This window comes from Balaenoptera physalus, assembly GCF_965194825.1.
Source record: "Balaenoptera physalus genome assembly, chromosome: 11".
NCBI classification, from domain to species: Eukaryota; Metazoa; Chordata; class Mammalia; order Artiodactyla; family Balaenopteridae; genus Balaenoptera; species Balaenoptera physalus.
The window spans coordinates 90,551,533-90,570,223 of NC_138896.1; the positions used below are offsets into that span (position 1 = coordinate 90,551,533).

Genomic DNA, 18,691 nt, shown 5'->3' on the forward strand with positions numbered 1-18,691 from the left:
TTATTGTAGTAAAATACCATAACATAAAATTTACCATTTTGACAATTTTAAGTTCGGTAGCATTAAGTACTTTGTATTGTTGTGCAACCACCATCATCAATCTTAAAAGTTTTTTCATCCTCCCCAACTGAAACTCTGTATCCATAAACCACAACCCCCCATTATACCCTTCCCCCCAGTCCCAAATTTCTCCTTTCTGTCTTTATGAATTTAACTGCTCTAGGTGTAAGTGGAATCATGTAGTATTTTTACTTTAGTGTCTGTCTTATTTCATTCAGCATAACATCTTGAGGGTTTATCCATCCTGCGATTTTTTTCAGGATGTTTGTTCTCAGTATTAAATGGTGAAGCTTTTGTGATAGCAAAACACTCTTTGAAACTGATTTTTTTCCAACACAGTTTTAGGGGCTATTTATGGCAACATTCAATTAAATTTAAATCAGAAACATTCAGTAATTCCTATCACTGTCCTACATGTTCAAGTATAATAAAAAATAGCATCACTACTCAGGGCTTTCTTTGTGTTAGGCATAATTCTATGTGCTCTGCATATGTTTGCTTATTTAATTCTTACAGTATCCCTACAGAAGTGGTCTATTATTTTCCTCATTTAGTAGAGAGTAAACTGAGGCACAGGAAGACCGGGTAACTTGCCTGTGATCATACAACAAGTAAGTAGTGTTGTCTAGTTTTTAGCTCAGCTTGTCAGAGGCTGTGCTGTCAGTCACTGTATTATGTTTCCTCTCATGCACCCCTCCCACCACCACCAACAAGAGACTATTGTTGAATTGGTCTGAGGGAGGGTCTGGTCACTCACAGTGTTTTAAAGCTTCTCAAATGATTTCCGTATCTAGTCAAGTTGAGAATACCTGAACTAGAGCATAGGGAAATAATAGAAAATGAGCCATGGTATCTGAGTAGATGGCCTTGAACGTCAGTGTCCATGAAGAAGTTGGACCTTGATTTAGTTAGCAGCGAAGGAGTACTTCACAGGGGAGTAATGTGAGCAGGGCTTGTTTTAAGAACCTTCATCTGGTAAAGTTCTTGGTTGCCGGTTATCTTTTAGCACCTGATGGTAAGTCGTGCTGCTGTTCTTAACTTTGGCTCCAGTTTAGGTTCTTGGAGAGGAAGCACCCCAAAGGGGGAAAGTTCACACTGAAAAAGGAGTATTTAAATATAGGCTGGAAGGAACAATGCATTGAAGAGACTATATCCAAAGGGTAGGGCTCACACCTGAGCCAGAATGGTGCTTTAGAATAGTCAAGGAGGTAATAGAAAGTAGGTGGCATGGACCCATCAGATCAGTTGATGAAATTCATTGATTAATTTTTTAAACTTTATTTTTATATAATTTTAGTGCTCAAACACGTTCTGGTGACTGTCTTGTATTAGCTTCCTTTTCTCTCAAAAAATGCTATACTAGGTATCGGTATGTATAATCTCAGACGTGTCATCTATCAGGGCCTCTTTTTCCTCATTTGCAAAGTATAAAGTTTCAAGGACCTCTAAGGGCCTTTCATCATTGACGTTATGACTCTGGGGTTTGGGGTCTAGTCCTCTGGGTTGTGAAATCCCTTACCTTGATGCGGAGCTCCAGAGGGGCCAACGGCTTGAGGAAGGAAGCTTTTTTCAGAAGATAATGTTAGCACATTAGAATCGGACGGTAATGGAAGACAGAACCCTCATTCCTCTTCTTGTTGAGACAGGCCCTGGTGATCCATCTTTTGCCTCTGTCACCCTAATTTAGGTCATTCCTATTGTGAGGCTTCTCAAATAGTACCTGTCTTGGTATAAAATTTATGTTGAAGAAGCATTAATGCAAGCTCTTAATAAGATGAAGAACTTAACAGTATGCTGTTATCTGGGGATGATATATTTTATATACTCAAGACATGTTTAATTAGCTTTGCAAGAGTCAAATTGGTCTGGGCAGTAATGAAGCTTTCTCTTTACCCCTTTATCCCATACTCTGTTATAATAACAGGCAAGTTATTCAAGAAATCGCATTTCGGGGTTGGGGGGAGGGATAAATTGGGAGATTGGGACTGACATATATACACTACTATATATAAAATAGATAACTCATAAGAACCTGCTGTGTAGCATGGGGAGCTCAACTCAGTACTCTGTAATGGCCTATATGGGAAAAGAATCTAAAAAAAAAAGAGTGGATATATGTATTGATATATGTATAACTGATGCACTTTGCTATACACCTGAAACTAACACAACATTGTAAATCAACTATACTCCAATAAAAAGTAAAAAAAAAAAAAAAAAAAAAAAAGAAAGAAATCGCATTTCAATTTTGGTGTATTTGTAGATCTCTCTGTTCCTGCAAAACTAATCTGTTTTGAAAATTCACTTCTTGCTCAGGATAGAGCGCAGGGGAAAGCTTATTGAGAACTACACAGTGGAACAAACAATAAAGCTGATAGGTGTTAGAGCTCCTTAAATATTGAACATGCATCTTTTTGAAACAGAGTTACTAAATATTTACTAAGCATTTACATCTGAGTAGCACTCAAGTGTTTTATGACCTTTGATACTCACTCCCATTTTGCAGATGAGGACACTGACCAAAGTTCCAGTGATTTGCTCAAAGCTTTAAGTATTGGATCCAAGATTCAAAATAAACATTTTGCCCCAAATCTATGCCTCCTTCCAAACAGAAAGATCCAAGTTTATGAATGCTGTTCCCCTTTTTTTTTTTTTATAGAATGTTTTTTTTCCCCCTACTGAATGAATAAAAGAAAAGATGAAATCTACTAACTCAGCAGTTCCTTTGAATTTCAGGGGACAGCTGGGGATTTGTCTTTGGTGGGTCCACCCATTCAGAGCCAAGGAAGAAATGTAAGGAGCTTAATGATGATTTTGAATTTTATCCCAAATCACTGAAGTGTTTTCACACTTGTGGTCTCACTTATTCGCTCCACATGACTTTGAGGTAGGTGGGTTAGGTATTTTGATCTCCATGTATTTTTGAGAGGCTCTCACCTCAGGTCACACACATGGTCAGTGTTGATGCAAGGCCAGGAAAATGCTGCTCCCGACCTCCATCTAATGCAACCAGGAAGTTTTACCAAAAATTTCAATAAGTGATATTTTGATAGAGACAAGACTAACAAATGAAGCAGAAAAGAGAAGATCCCATCAAAAGTGACAAAAAATGGAATGATGTAGGTTGTTATCTGTTCTAATGTATTTTTAAAAAAGGAAGGGGGCAATTTAGAAATCGTCTGAAGAATAAAAATCTTAGCAAGAGCTGTTATTTCCTTTGATAAAGACAGGTCTTTTGGTTGAAATGTCTAAATTCCTGGAAAATGTCTGAGTTTTTTTGTTTCAAAGAACTATAGGAGGTAAAATAAGGGGAAAATTTTCTACAATGTATGTTTCTATTTTTGGAAATCAAGAGTTGCTAAGTTGTTAATAAGGAAGACTAATTGTGATGACAGTCATGCATTGCTTCATTCATAAAAGTGCTGCTGAATATTTGCAGTATATTGAGGGAGTTTGAGAACAGAGTGCTTGGCATTTCTTTATAAGTTAGGTATTTGACACACCTAAACTCCTGTGCTTGCCTGTTCCTACTGAGTTCATTTCTTGGGTGTTGAACATTTTAGAAAGCAGGGTAGGAAGAAATAGGCTTGGGTCTCTGTCTAGCAGCCAAAGAAGATAGAACAATAACCTAGTTAAATTTTTAGAATGTATTTTGTAGGACTTTTATCTTTTGTTAAACGTATTTATTTGTTCTGCAATCATTGAGCATTTCTTGGTGCAAATGTATTCTCGTAAAGATTTAATCGAGATGCAAGGATAGTAAATAATATCAGACAACATTCCACTCTGGCTATCTGGAATGGTGGTAAAGAAGGATTGACATTACATCTCAGCTTGCCAGGCAAGAGTCCCATGATTTGATCATCTCCATGGCCTCAGGCAGCGGGGGAGTATGGTAGCACAGGAGTGAGATTATACACTCAAGAAAAGGTAGGTGGCAATCATGTGATTGTGTGCTTCTGAATCACATGAGTGATATGTACGTAGTAATATAGACAGAGGAGATACATATATATATATATATATATAAAGAGAGAGGAGTTTAAGAGAGAAGCATCCCTAGTGGAATGGAATGCTCTACAGGGATTAGTGGAGCTAGAAGAATAAGTACTTTTGGGGGGCAGGGCGGGTAGCGACCTTTGGTGAAGAAAATGATAATAGTGCAATATGCCAAATTAGGAATGCATAGGGACAGTTCCTTAACCAAAGGAGCTTGAAGCCAAGCTCATTTTGGAAGAGCCTGGAAGTAATTTGGAGGGGTAGCTAATAATTCTAGCTACCAATCGGTGAGCATTTACTCTGTACCTAACTTTGCTCAGTGCTTTGCATGCCTTGCCTCTAATGGTCACCATGATCTCACAGGGAGACACCATTATTAATTCTGTTTTATAGACGAAAATAAGTCTCAGAGAGGTGAAATCGCTCACTCAAGTCACACAGCTGGTAAGTGGTAGAGTCAGATTTGAAGCATATCAGATAGTTCACCTTTTTCCAGGGTACTATTCCAAAAATTTTTAGTAAAACTGTTCAACCATGACTGTTCTAAACAAGGTTTAGAACATTTTTTAGTATCCCCGTATGGTCCCTCATGTGCATTTACTGTTAATTCCTCATCTCTGCTCCCCCTCCCATCCCTAGGGACCACTAATCTACTTTCTGTTTTTATAGTTTTGTCTTTCTGGGCATTTCACATAAATGGAATCATATAATTTAATCATATCCTATAATATGTGGCCTTTTGTAGCACATTTCTTTGATTGCGCATAATGTTTTTGAGGTTTGTCAGTGTTGTGACTTGTTTCCATGGTTCATTCCTTTCTATTACTGAATTGTTTTCCATCGTAAGGATAAACCACATTTTGCTTATTTATTCACCAGTTGATGAACATTTAGGTTATTTCCAAGTTTTGCCTATTAGGAATAATACTGCTGAGAACTTTCACGTATAAGCTTTTTTTTTTTTTTTTTGGATGTCCTAAACTGTTTATTAGGTAAGAATTTTACAAACATTACTTATATTAGCGGTAGTGGTGGAGCTGGAGAGTATTGCGCCTTCTCCAGGCTGCACGGCGAGAACCACCGATTGCGTGGTGGAACTTGTGGCCCTTGCCGAGGCCGCGGCTCTTCCTGCCTGCAGACGTCAGCCCCCGCATCTCCCTGTGCTTGTGGACTGGTTTGGTGATCCACTGGGTGTCAGGGTTTCTTCTGATAGCTTTATGGAAGGGATCGATGAGGATAACCTCAAAAAACTTGTACGTAGAATCTTCACCCACCCCATGTATAAGCTTTTGTGTGGATATATGTTGCTGTCATTTCTCTTGGGTATATACTTAGGAGTGGAATTGCTGGGTTATCGGGTAACTCTATGTTGCCATATTGAGGAAGTTCTAAACTGTTTTCCAAAGTGACTGTACCATTTTACATTTATGTCAGCAGTGTATGAGGGTTCCAGCTTCTCCACACTTTTGCCAGTGTTTATTATTGTCTATTTTTATTATGGCCATTCTAGTGAGTATCTAGAATTGTATCTCATTATGGTTTCTATTTGTGTTTTTCTAATGACTAATAATGTTGAGCATTTTTTCATGTGCTTATTAGCCATCTGTATATCTTCTTTGGTGAAATGTCTATTTAAATCTTTTGCCCACTTTTGATAGAATTGTTTGTCTTATTTTTGAGTTCAAGAGTTCTTTGTATAAATATGTCCCGGATATAAGTCCTTGGTCAGATACGTATTTTGCAAATATTCTATCCCAGTCTGTTGCTTGTCTTTTCATTTTCTTAATGAAATCTCCTGAAATGCAAACATTTTGAATTTTGGTGAAGTCCAGTGTATCACTTTTTTTCTTTTACAGATCATGCTTCTGATGTCGTATCTAAGAATTTTTGCCTAATTCAAGGTCTTGAAGATATTCTCTTTTCTTCTAAAAATTGTATTGTTTTAGCTCTTAAAGTTTCTGATACATTTGGACATTTCAAGTTAATTTTTGTATATGTCATGAAATAAAAGGTCTGCGTTCTGCCCCCCCCCCCTTTTTTTTGTAGGTGGATAGTTTATTGTGCTAACACCATTTGTTAAAAAGGTTATTATTTCTCCAGTGCACTTCCTTGGTATGTTTGATGAGTATCCGTTATCCATAAATATAAAGACTCATTTCTGGATTCAACTGTGTTACTTTGATCTATACGTCCATCCTTATGCCAATTCCACACTGTCTTGATAACTCTAGTTATCAAGTTATAGTAAACTTCCAAATTGTGAAGTGAAAGCCCTCCAACTTTGTTTTTCTATTTCAAAATTGCTTTGGCTCTTCTAGATCTTTCCCATTTCCATATAGATTTTAGTATCAGCTTGTCGAGTTTGGAAATCTGATGATAATTTGAAAGTGATTGCATTGAATCTATAGATCACTTTGTGGATAATTACCATCTTAACAGTGTTGAGTATCCTAGTCCATGAACATGGAATGTCCTTCCATATATTTAGATTTTCTTCGATTTCTCTCAGCAGTATTTTGTAATTTTTAGTGTACAACTGTGGAACTTATTTTTGTTAAATTTATTCCTAAGCATTTTGTTCTTTTTCATGCTGCAAAAAGAATAAAATTTATTGTGAAAGGTATTCTTAATTTTATTTTTGGATTGTTCATTGTATATGGAAATATAATTAATTTTTGTATATTGATCTTATATCTTGTGACCTTGCTATATCTGTTTGTTAGCTCTAAAAATATTTTTTGTGTGTGTGGATTCCTTCCGATTTTCTGTATACAGGGCATATCATCTGCAAATACAAACATTTTACTTCTTCTTTCTAATCTGGAGGCCTTTAATTTCTTTTTCTTGACTGATTGCACTGGCTAGAACTTCTAGTAAAAGAAGTGATGAGAAGGCATTTGAACCTTGTTCCCAGTCTTAGGACACTTCCTTCATTCGTTCACTATCAGGTATGATATTCATTGTAAGTTTTTCATACATGTCCTTTATCACGTTAAGGAAGTTTCCTTCCATTCCAAACTTGTCAAAATCAGCGGTGGCAATTTAAGAAGGGGCAATTTTCTGTTTGAATCTTCAACACTGAATATTCACCTAGAGCAAAAATTTAGTAAATTCTAGATCATTGAGGTCCAAAGTTTGTACAATAAATGTCTTAACAGATTTTCTCTTCCTTTTCCTCCAGGGAAAGAGAATATTAGAATAAGTAAGGCTAGAAATTATTGTATTTTATGGATATTACTTGCTTTAGTTGATCTCTGAACTAGCCTTATCTTCTATATAAGCCCTGTCCAACAGAAATACAGGGTGAGCCTCAAATGTGAACTATATATGTAGTGTAAAATTTTCTAGTAGTTACATTAAAAAGGTGAAAAAAGTGCAGATAAAATTATTTTTAATAATGTATTTTATTTAACCCAATATATCCAAAATATTACCAAATTTACATGTAAAAAAAAATTCTTTTTTTTTGTCTTTAGTCTTTGAAATCTGGTGTGTATTTTATACTTACAGCATATCTCAAGTTGGAACCGCCACATTTCAAGTGCTCTGTAATTACATGCGGCTATTGGCTACGGTATTGGAGAGTGCAGTTCTATATACTTGCATATAAAACTGTAGTTAGGTAACAATATTGAATAAGTATATTGGTGGAAACATAAATGGCTTGTTATTTGCTACAGAGTAATAGGTATGGAATATATAGTTGTTGATTTTTGCATTTAAATAACACTTGAGCAGAATTTTAGCATCGTCTAATAGATAATCTTGTGACATGTTATACCTGAAAATAAAGACCATGCCTTAATACAGGATTTTCCAAAATGCATTTGAGTCTATATTTTCACAGTCTTTGGGCATGGTGAGCAATACACTGTCTTTTGAACAATATAAATCTAGTAAGATGCCTATAAGAACATGGTGACCGAGAGACTGACCTGAGAAAAATATGGCCAGGGTACTCCCTTCAACTTCCTCTTAGGAAACGCTGGATTTTCTCCTACTAGGAGACCTATATCTCTTGGATATTTGGTCAACGAAATGTATCAGCTTTCTTGCCAGCATAAAGAGCATCAGAGGAACAAATGGGCATCACAAAACCAGATGAACATCAGCACTGACTGCATTATGACACTCTAGCTGCTAAATCTTTCATGGTAATGGGCCATGCTGGAGATGGCTGCAGTGATAGACTTCATACTGGAAGAAGCCTGTGGTCATTGCAGGTGGTGCTAATGTCATCTTATCACTGAATTCAAAGGATCACTTGCACGGCTTGTAATGAGCATGGCTAAAGCTATTGATTTTGAACTCCATATGAATGTGGAAAAGACAATGGCTTTGAATCTTCGAGAGCCGCCCTCCTGGGGTACAGTACCACCTTCACAGAAGCAGTTTTAAGTAGTGAAAAATACAGCTTTGTTTCTGTGCTCAAAGCTACGTTCCATGAAAGACTCATATATTCTGAACTGAGGGCAAAGAGTATTCTCCTCATGCTTCCCTATTCCATCTTTGGGTATCTTGGTTAGAGCATTCGTTAGCAGGCTTAAGAAGTTCAAGGGCACAGGTTCAATCATCATACAGACTAGTGAACTTCAATATTTCCCAGCCACAGATCACCTTCCTTCCTCTAGCTGCTGTCTTGAATGAGTGTGTACTTGGTCCCAAGGGAATTGATGGAGAAAGGGGTGGGACCATCCATCACCCCTATTGGCAGAACAGCTCAGAACCTGTGGAGTATGGCTCAGAAGTGGTATCTTTTAAAGAAAAACAGCACATAGAGCTTATACCCTCAGGAAGAGCCATATGCTTGTAAATTGGACCATGGTGAATTTTCGGTGAAAGCATGCCTTGGTGGTAAAGCTGAGAATGGACGCAAAGCCAGTAAACAAAAGCAGCAGAAGAGATTAGCTCTTTGAAATATGGGGCCATCAGTAGATCCTAAAAGAACACAGGCTGGTAAGATCAATGAGTGCAGATAAGAATGCTGTTAGAGTTGGTAGCCAACATCAGCATTAATGTTTCCATATCAATACTTATTTATGGCCCCTCTTTTCTAACATTAGGCTTACTTAAGAGTGTTCTCCACAGATAGTATCATTTCTGCTTGTCCATCAGCTTATTAGCACATTTCTTGTTTATTATATTTACAGTGAATTTTAATTCCTCGCACTATTCTAAAGGGGGTTGTTGATTGTATTTTACCAAGAAACAATGGATTACGTATGGAACTCACACCAATAGCCTTGCTGATACCTGATTCAAGTTTTCCCGCTGTTTTTTGTGTTTGCTAGTTTCCATCCAACTCAATAGCTGTGTGTTTATCACTAACTAAGTTAGTTATCACTAACTATGCTGGAATTGGTCTAGTAATAGAAACTTTATAACAACAAGGGCCCCATCCAGAAAGAGCTCAGCATCTAGCTGGGGAGAAAGATTCATTAAATAACTAAAATATAAAAGGAAAATTGCTATCACGGAAAGGGTTTTTGCACACATGTGTTTAATGTCACAGATCTGGGGGAGAAAAGAAAATTTGGATAAACTTTTGGTTTTGCTTATGTTGCTACCTATGAATAATCTTTCAAGGCAAAAATCCTTCTCACTTTTTAAGATGGAAAATATCATTTGAAGAAGCTTAAAATAAACATGAGTATCGGATACACTATGAAGTCATTGAGTGAAGGCTATTCAGCCACAGCTTACAGGATATCAAAAAAAAAACATATGATGTTTTATACAAGGAGAATTTGTGGCTTAGACTTCAAAACTTCGTGGATTTAGGAAAATGTTTGTATTCTTATTTGGTTTGATTTAGGGAAATATTTCTTTAACATCTCCTTTTCATATTGTGCAGTTCACAGTAGAGACATGTCTGTGAAATATTTACACATGATTTTTATTTGAAAAGAAGTAGCTGCTTGCTGCAGGAAAGCTTCATGGCGAAGATTCCTTGCTCTCAAAAGAAAATTGAAGCAACATAAAAAGATTTCAAGGAGAGTTTAGAGAGGTCTTTTCTTTCTTTCTTTTTTTTCTTTTCAAGAGGTAATTGATTTGCTCCCCAAAAGGGTCTTTCTAGAAGTCTAGGTAGACAATGCTCTAACCTTGTCAGAAGAGGATAATAAATTTATCGTTAGACTGGTTTGGAAGGAAAGACTTAGAATGAACTACGTTTTATAGGAACAGAGCACTGAGGGTCTGTTGTTAGTTTATAGGGCCTTGATTAGATAGGTTATTGATTTTGGCTGCTGGTGATATGGTTCATGTTCAGAAGGTATCAAACTCATGCTGAATAAAATAGAAGCAAACGCTTAAAAAAAAAAAAAAAACAGAAAGTAGTGAGACATTGGCTAGCAGTCTAGTTGTTCTTCAAATGGAATGGGCAGCTGTGCCTTACTGCCTTTAGCCCCTCTGGAAGCAGTTATGTGTATTAAATACTGGAATAACTTGATATTTTAAAAGCTTATATGCTCATCCAAGTAAAATGGTTTTAGAAGACTACCGGGAGTTTCATGAGTTTATAGTTAAATCAATACCCAGATTTATGCCTTTTGGACAGAGAAACTTGAATTTAATTGAAAAAATGGATCTAATGAGGATAGACATATTTTGTGCAGATGTAGGAGAGGTTTTTTTCTCCCCCTTATTATCTGAAAAATGAAACAGGTACTTTTGGTATGATAGATGAATATAGCTTTATAGGAAAATGACAAATGTTCAGAAACTTTAAAAGAAGATTTGTGATATTATACAGAGGTTCCTGAATGTATGGAATCTGGTGGAATAATTTTTTGCCTCTTTTAAATGCTTGAATTTAAGATTCATTAATTATACAGAAAAGCACATAATATTTTACTTTATACAGCACAATTAATGGCCATATGGTATTAAATTGGCAGCCATACTCTGAAAAATAACAATTTTAAGCAGAATCACTTGCAGTCTAGATTTTCCTTTTTCTTGTTTTGCATTGACGATGCTTTACATAGAAATTTGTATTTTATTCACTAGCTAAATGGAGATAAAAACATTTTTAAAGAAAATTGTAAGGGACATTGTTAATTTTTTTTAGAGATACCTATAAATAAAAATTCTCTAGATATTCCTTTCTGTGTTCTCAGACGTCTTCCTGGCATTTTCCAAGCAAAAGGAGAAATCTTGTAAGAAAAATTAGCCAGTTCAGAGATGTTTTGATGATCTGCAATTTATTTTCTGCTAACCCTAATTCTTCACAGTCTTTGCCCACATTTTGCTTTGGGAAATATTCAAATACACTGTTCTTACACAAACAAAAATTCAATTTCATGGAGATTCTGTCTGTGTAATAACAGCAAGATTAGACCTTGAAATGCAATGAAGCAAATTCAGCTTTTAGAAACATATGGACTCAAGTAAGTTTAAGAAAAATCATTTGAGGGCAGAATTTGGCTCTGTGATATTTTAATGCAGTGAAAGAGTTCCAGAAATAACTGCTTGCTTGCCTGCTGTCCAGAAAACACATGTTAAAAAAAATTCCCTGGTTACCTTTTCTCTCTTCTCTACTTCTCAGAAATGAAGAAGTCTATTCTTGCAGGCAGCTCTATGAACATCGTAATTTTAAAAGTGGAATTTGTATATCAAAGTGTCAAAGACTATCCTAGGTTTTTCACAAGTGTGCAGGATTGATCACTAGTAAATCTGGGAGTACCTAAGAGTTATGTCTAGAAGGTTAGCTGAAGTTTAACTTCATTGCCATATATTTCTCCTGGAAGATATTGTGAATATAAGTTAAAAAAAAACCTTCAGACATATCAAACCCATACTGTTCAGAGCATTTATAGGTTTTATGTATAATGCTATAAATAAAAATATATTTTCAAAATGTGCACTGTGGAAAATGGAAAATCTGAGTATTATTTTTGGCTGAAATAATTTTGAAAAAGCACCAAAAAATCGGACATTGGTGTAGGTTAAAAGGCACAGTCTTTTGGAAGAGTTTTACTCCCAGGTTTTTACTCAAATATGAATGATCTTCATTTTAAAAAAAAAAAAAGCATGAGGGATGTTTATATTCTTCTACTGTAACCTCATGTGGTGTGTTTAGAAATTTGTTCCGTTGTCCTTGAAACCTTCTCTACTTTTTTCAAAGTACATAATCATTATCCCAGAAAATCAAAATAATAATGAATGGATATTCAAAATGAACAAATCCTCTAATGCCCACCAAGGATTCAGGAAGACACCTGGCAGATTAGACAAAGAGAGATACAGAATTAAGTTGAAGAAGCTTCAAGTTGCAGGTTTCTGTATTTTAAGGCTGTGTTGGAAGTGATTTAGTTGTGCTCATAAGTGGTTTGAAAAGTAAGCAGTGACTTAGTTATTTTGTCGCTGGAATGTCATCTGACAAGGAGATACTATCTAAATGACAATAATTTAATCTAGACAGCTGATCTAATCCGTTAGACATACGCTTCCCATTACAGAAAACTTTCTATTAAGCTTTGTTCAATTGTTTCATTTTTAAACATATTTTGCCTTTATCCAGTAAGTAACCACAGGCCAGGTAAAATATTTTTAAATTCCCTACAGGCTGGTTAGTTATTGGAACCCAAACAGATCCCCCCACCTCCCCAAGTTGTTAGTTTGCTTCATGAGTAGTCTTTTTTTTTTTTTTTTTTTTTAGGTGATAGTCTTGTTTGGCTAGGGGAGTTCTCTGCATCAGCCTAGAAAGAGTTTATGGTCTCACCTGCATCCGTGAGAAAGAGAAAACAAAACTTCATTTTTAAGTCCTTGGAATTTCTGTGCCATTAAGATACTGCTACTGCCAGTTTTCTCGTGTTATTTAAAGGGGTGAAAAGTTTATTACACTAGTTTGCTTATACGTGCTGGTTTATTTTCATGTAATTTGAAGAGACATCCTATTTCATAATAATAAATTACTTTTAAGATGTCAGACCCCTGTTTGGGTTTGGGATGGCTTTTGGCTGCAGGTAAGAAAACTCAAAAAAGAGTGGCTTGAACACAGTGGAGGGCTCAGGGCAAAGGCAGTACCTGTAAGACCTGTTCCTTTTAAAGATAACCATATTTTCCCCAAAAGCTCATTGAACAGACGATTTCTCATGGCCCATTACAGCCAAATGTGAGGCTGGGAAATTCAGGATTTTAGCTGGGCACAAAATCTGAGTTCTTGATTTAAAATGGGACCAATATTAGGGAGCTATATTTTCCATAATAGTTATTTGTTTAATAAATATCAGTTCAGGTCACATCTGAGATTTACAACTAAATTATTTTTTCTTTATTAGAAATTTTATTCTCTGCGAATGGTCTACCTTAGTTAAGTTTGTCTCATAGCATCTTTATAAATTAATCTCATATTGGTCCTTTCCTACCTAGGATGTTGAAACCGTCCCCATAAGATGATCCAGTTCTTTGCAGGGTTTAGGAATACATATGAATTATTGCTTGCAAACTTAACCACCAACAGCCTACTGCATTTTTCTTCTCAGATAAATATAAGAGGCCTAAATTTATACTGATAGACATATTATTACCCTACCGTATTAATGCATTTAATAGATTGTAATACAAGCTACTGTTTCTTCAACTGTTTATTTTTCAGCATGAATTACCTTTCAAATAGCCTCTGTTCTCTTTGTTACCTGGCCTGTGTAGTGCTGCATTGATCAATTCAGTTTAATCCTTTTTTTTTTTTTTTTTTAACTTTTGGGTTATTTGTTTATTTATTTATGGCTGTGTTGGGTCTTCGTTTCTGTGCGAGGGCTTTCTCTAGTTGTGGCAAGCGGGGGCCACTCTTCATTGCGGTGCACGGGCCTCTCACTGTCGCGACCTCTCTTGTTGCGGAGCACAGGCTCCAGACGCGCAGGCTCAGTAGTTGTGGCTCACGGGCCTAGTTGCTCCGCGGCATGTGGGATCTTCGCAGACCAGGGCTCGAACCCGTGTCCCCTGCATTGGCAGGCAGATTTTCAACCACTGTGCCACCAGGGAAGCCCCAGTTTATTCTTAAAAACATTTATTGAATGCCTACTCTTTGCTGTGGTTTTTCAAAATCCATTTTTAAAAATGGCTTTTGAATATTTCGAGAAATGGTGTAAAATTTGCCCCAATTTTTCACAGCAGTAAAAAGAAAAATCCACTTTAACTAAAAAAGCAAGTATGTGTCATAACTTGTAAGTCACCTGTTTAGGCGTTATATTATCCTTGACACTCCTCCCTCCACCACTACTGTTATATGTGCTTTTAATAAATACTAACATTTGTATATGCTCACACAGGATTATTCTTGCAAAAACTTTAAAAAATACTTTTCTCTGAAATGAGTACTTGGAGTGACCATCCATCAAGATGACAAAACTTGATACTTCTTAAAATTTTGCCTACTTTGTTTCCACTATCTTGTTAATCACATTAGCCAGGTTAAAAACTGTATCTCTGTTTAATTTTGTTCTCTGAAGATAATAAAAGGTTTATTTATATTAACAGGTATATAAATTAGCGTTTCCCCCCCCCCCAATACTCATAAAATTTTCTCCTGGAGGTGGTATTTTCAGTATAAGAATAATTTTATGCATTGAAATGTATAGGGGAGTGATCCAGCTGTATCATAACATGTTATCAAGTTTCACGTTTCTGTATCTGGGGAATGCAGAATGGCTGGCAATCAGAATGGCTGATTAAAAAAAAAAAAGACAAAAAGTACGAAACAAAAACAAACTGCCCAGGAAAGTGACTCAATGTGGGGATTCCTAAATTATACCCTCTCTTTAGTTATTTGGGTGTCTTTTTGAAGAGGCATCCTGTGCAGTTTAATTTCTTACACCTTAACTAGGTGCTGAATAAGGTGCTCTTTTTTGGACTGATTTTCCTATTTTTTGGATGATTGTATTGGTTTGTATTTGTTCTCAGGCTTAAACCCAGGACCCCTACACCCAAGTGTTTAATAAGACGGTTTGGAGCACGGTGAGAATAGAAATTGTTTATGCTAGGAAACTACTGTTTCACCTTTTGGAAAAACTCTAAATGGTACATGTAATCGTGTTTTGATCTCTTTTTAAGTCTGTTTTAAAGAGCTTAAGTAGCTGAGTAGAGAAAGAAAGGTGTCAGTTGCTTTATGAAGTGGTTGTATCTGAAACTCAGGCTCAGAGTTGAGCCAAAATAGAATAAACATGAAGGCATGTAGAGGAGAGGCACTGAACAAGATATAATAGTGGAGATAGAGGATCCTGGAAGTGGCCAAAGATATTTATTAACTCTAGATTTAGGTAAATAGCCATTAATTATAAGAAGAACAATTATGTGAGTTAGAGGTACTTCATGATATCTAAAAAGAATTTTCTTTTCAACTCTTCTCAGTAGTCTATTTTTCTTAAAGGATCTAGTTTTATTGTGTTCATATGCCTACAAATGAAAAATCTAGAAAAGGTTAATCTTCTGTCCTTTCAATTATCTACTCAATTAATATCAACAAGGTCTAAGATTTTTTAGGCTGTTGTCTATGAAGGGGTAGCCACTGGCCTGGAACCACTTCTAATTATAGACCATAAATCCTAAGTGGACACTCTAATTTCAGAATCATGAATCAAGCCAATTCCAACATATTTTTGTCTTATACCTTGTCTCCAAAATTTTAATAAGTACTGCCCCTCACACTCCCATATACATTTTAATGTTTTCAAATTGAACTGCATCTTAAAATCAATATGGACAGTTAATGCAGTAGTTTTTCTTTTATATCACAAAAGCGGGTATTTAATTGGCTTAACTATAAGGAAATTTATCATACTTAACAGAAGGTCTAGAGTTGAACAGGTTTGCTTTTTAATTGTCATAGTGGTTTAACGATGTTAGGGAGCTTAGTTCTTTTCATCTCTTCTCTGCCAATGATATGAATATAGATATGGCATTGATTTAATCATGGCCATCAGTTGGCCATCAATAGCAACCAAGACACTTTAGGTTCCTTATTTATGCCAAATGAAAATGACAAAGGGCACCTCTCCCCTTAGCCTAATATTTAAGTCCTTCCTTTCAATCAGATTGGGTCAGTTTAGGTCACCTGGCCATCCTTGGACCAGTCAGATTCGTTTATTCTCATCAGGCTCTACCCGTGAAGCTTCACCTGTGTCCCATGAATTACACGAGCTATATGAGAGACAGGAGGTACATGACTAAAATTAGAGGGGTTTTTTTGGTGAGAGAAAGAATAGATCTCGGTAGACAATTCATAGTGTCCATCTTAGGGAAGTGGATATGTGTGAACTCAGCCCAGTCCAGAAATCTGTGCTAAAAAGAAGAAAAAAATAATGATGATGATCTGTACTGAGACTTCATAGATATCATCCAAGGATTTGGATTTATCCTTCCCACTCCCTCTGCAATCTCCTCCAGAAACTCTGCCGAATCACGGGATAATACATTCCTGATGAGGTGATAATGGCTTAGAATAACTTCATTTGGTCAGCTTCTCAGGACTATTGCATTATAACAAGGAACTCTTAGAATAAAACTCCCTTTTGATGATGGTAAAAAGTTGGGCTCTGTGACTCCCTAAGAGAAAGCTAGTGGGAAGGTGGGGTATCCTGACCACTCACGGTTGCTCTTTCCACTGGGCCACCAAAACACCTTTCCACATGGTCATTACACTTAATTTTTTATTATTTGCCATTCAAGAGCACATTTCATCCGGAGATATTTCTGTCCACGCTCCAAGACTTAAATTTACCATACACATAGTATCTCCATGCGTTCGGGATTCACAGGTTAGATAAGAATTTGAATTCACCACATTTACTAAGATACAAGATATAATGTCTGGAAGAGTTCTTCACACAGGTTTTTAAAAAGAGTCTATATGATCTTCGCTTTAAGATCTAAGGCTGAAATTTTAGGCTGTGCATTAAGGAGGTGGTATATGCAAGAAAAATGATGCAGGTCTTTATCAAACATCCACTTGTCCTTTGGCATTATCCGAAAAGATGAGAGAAAATATGTACATTCATATATTCTCAGTGAAAGAAAATATCTGAAGAAAATAGTCTTTTTTTTTTTTTTTTTAACACTCCTTTGCTTTATCTGGACTTCTTTGTTTAAAAGATCAGCTTTTACTGCGATAATTTACATTTGTACATCTCCCTGATGGGCCGAATCTGACACTTCCCAGTTGCAGATCTTCTGCATAGGATGTGTCATCTATGAATAATAGTTTGTTCAATCAGTATTTATTGAGCACCTACCATGAACTGGTCTCTGATCCACAGGCTGAGAAAACAAAGATGAAAAACACACGGTTCCTGATTTCAAGACGGCCATAGGCTGGTGAGGGGAGAGAGCTGCCATAGGGTAAGTACAATGACAGACGCGTGCCTGGGATATAGTGAGAAACAGACAAGAGACATCAAGTTGTTGAAGGCCCTAGATGGGCACTGTATAATATCTTGCCATTTGTTTTGACTTCTCTTGATTCTGAAAGAAGTTTGGTGAGCACAACCTGGCTTGGTATCTAGAAGTAATACTGCCAACCTTTGTTGAGAATTTACCTTACACTGGATGATGTGCTCAGTGTTTTACATGCGTCCTCTCGAGTAGTGCTTACAGTTATCCTATGGGGAAGATCCCAGTATTGTTCCCATTTTATAGAAGAGGTCAGGTCACATACCTGGAAAAGGTCAGGCTGGAGTTCAAGTCCACTTTTTTCATCTTCAAAATACATGCGCCAAAGTGTTCACTCTGGTACCTTTTGCAACTTTTTGTGTAAAGAGATCTTTATTTGTTCATGATATAGCTTAAAAATTGTTTGAACATATGGACAATATATGTGCGTGTTTGTATGTCTGCAAAATATACAGTTGGATGGTCTCTATATGTACTTGCTGTGAAAAATGTATGGTGTATGTATATATCTATAAACACTCCCGCCCCATATGCTGAGCGTTATAGTTAGCAAGATGAACCAGTTGGCCGTTACACATGCTGGCAGGGCCATCCTAGGAGCAGTTGCTGGGGATGGATAGCACCCCATTCTCCAGGCCGCTTGTCTTATTGTCTTACGAGGGCTCTTCAAAACGGTTCCAGCCTCTTCTCCAATGCCAGCATTTCTGTAGCCAGTGGATATTTTCTGCTCCTCTCTTATGCTGGAGACGTGTGGAGGGGAGGCAGGGGCATTAAAATAATTCTCTGCTCGAGGCTCTGATACACTTAAGACAGCCCTCTTCCTGGAATATATAAATGCCCGCAAATCAGCGTTTCTTAAGATGCAGTATCCTTCCTGGAAATCCTGTTAAAGGACATACCCTGGCTACTTGTCTCAGACTGAATGTGAATATAGTGAGGCTCATGATTTTCACTGCTGAGATATTAGCATAAATCTCCCACTAATGCATCTCTGCCTGTTAGTGGACCAGTTGCTGCAAGAAAATACGTTAAACTGAGAAGGGACGAATGTTTTGCAACTGGGGTGTGGTAGTGGGAAGCCAGCACGTGTGGGGCGTTTCCAGCTCGGCAAATACCGCTGGGGAGGCACTGAGGATCTTCCCGTGTGGGTTATGAGAAATGATTAGATGCTTCATGAGGAAAAAGGATTTTTGTGTGGCTCATGGAGCAATCATAGGACCTTTATAATGGATAGAGCAGTTTCATC

General features: G+C 36.7%; 1 long non-coding RNA gene across 1 annotated transcript in view; it reads left to right on the forward strand.

Annotated features, from left to right (window-relative positions):
* Window positions 1-18,691, forward strand: part of LOC309637556 — a 738,298-nt gene that overhangs the window by 132,135 nt on the left and 587,472 nt on the right. The window contains exon 3 of the long non-coding RNA XR_014250650.1: window positions 17,313-17,394. This is a non-coding gene — a long non-coding RNA (uncharacterized lncRNA). The remainder of the gene's footprint in view (window positions 1-17,312; window positions 17,395-18,691) is intronic.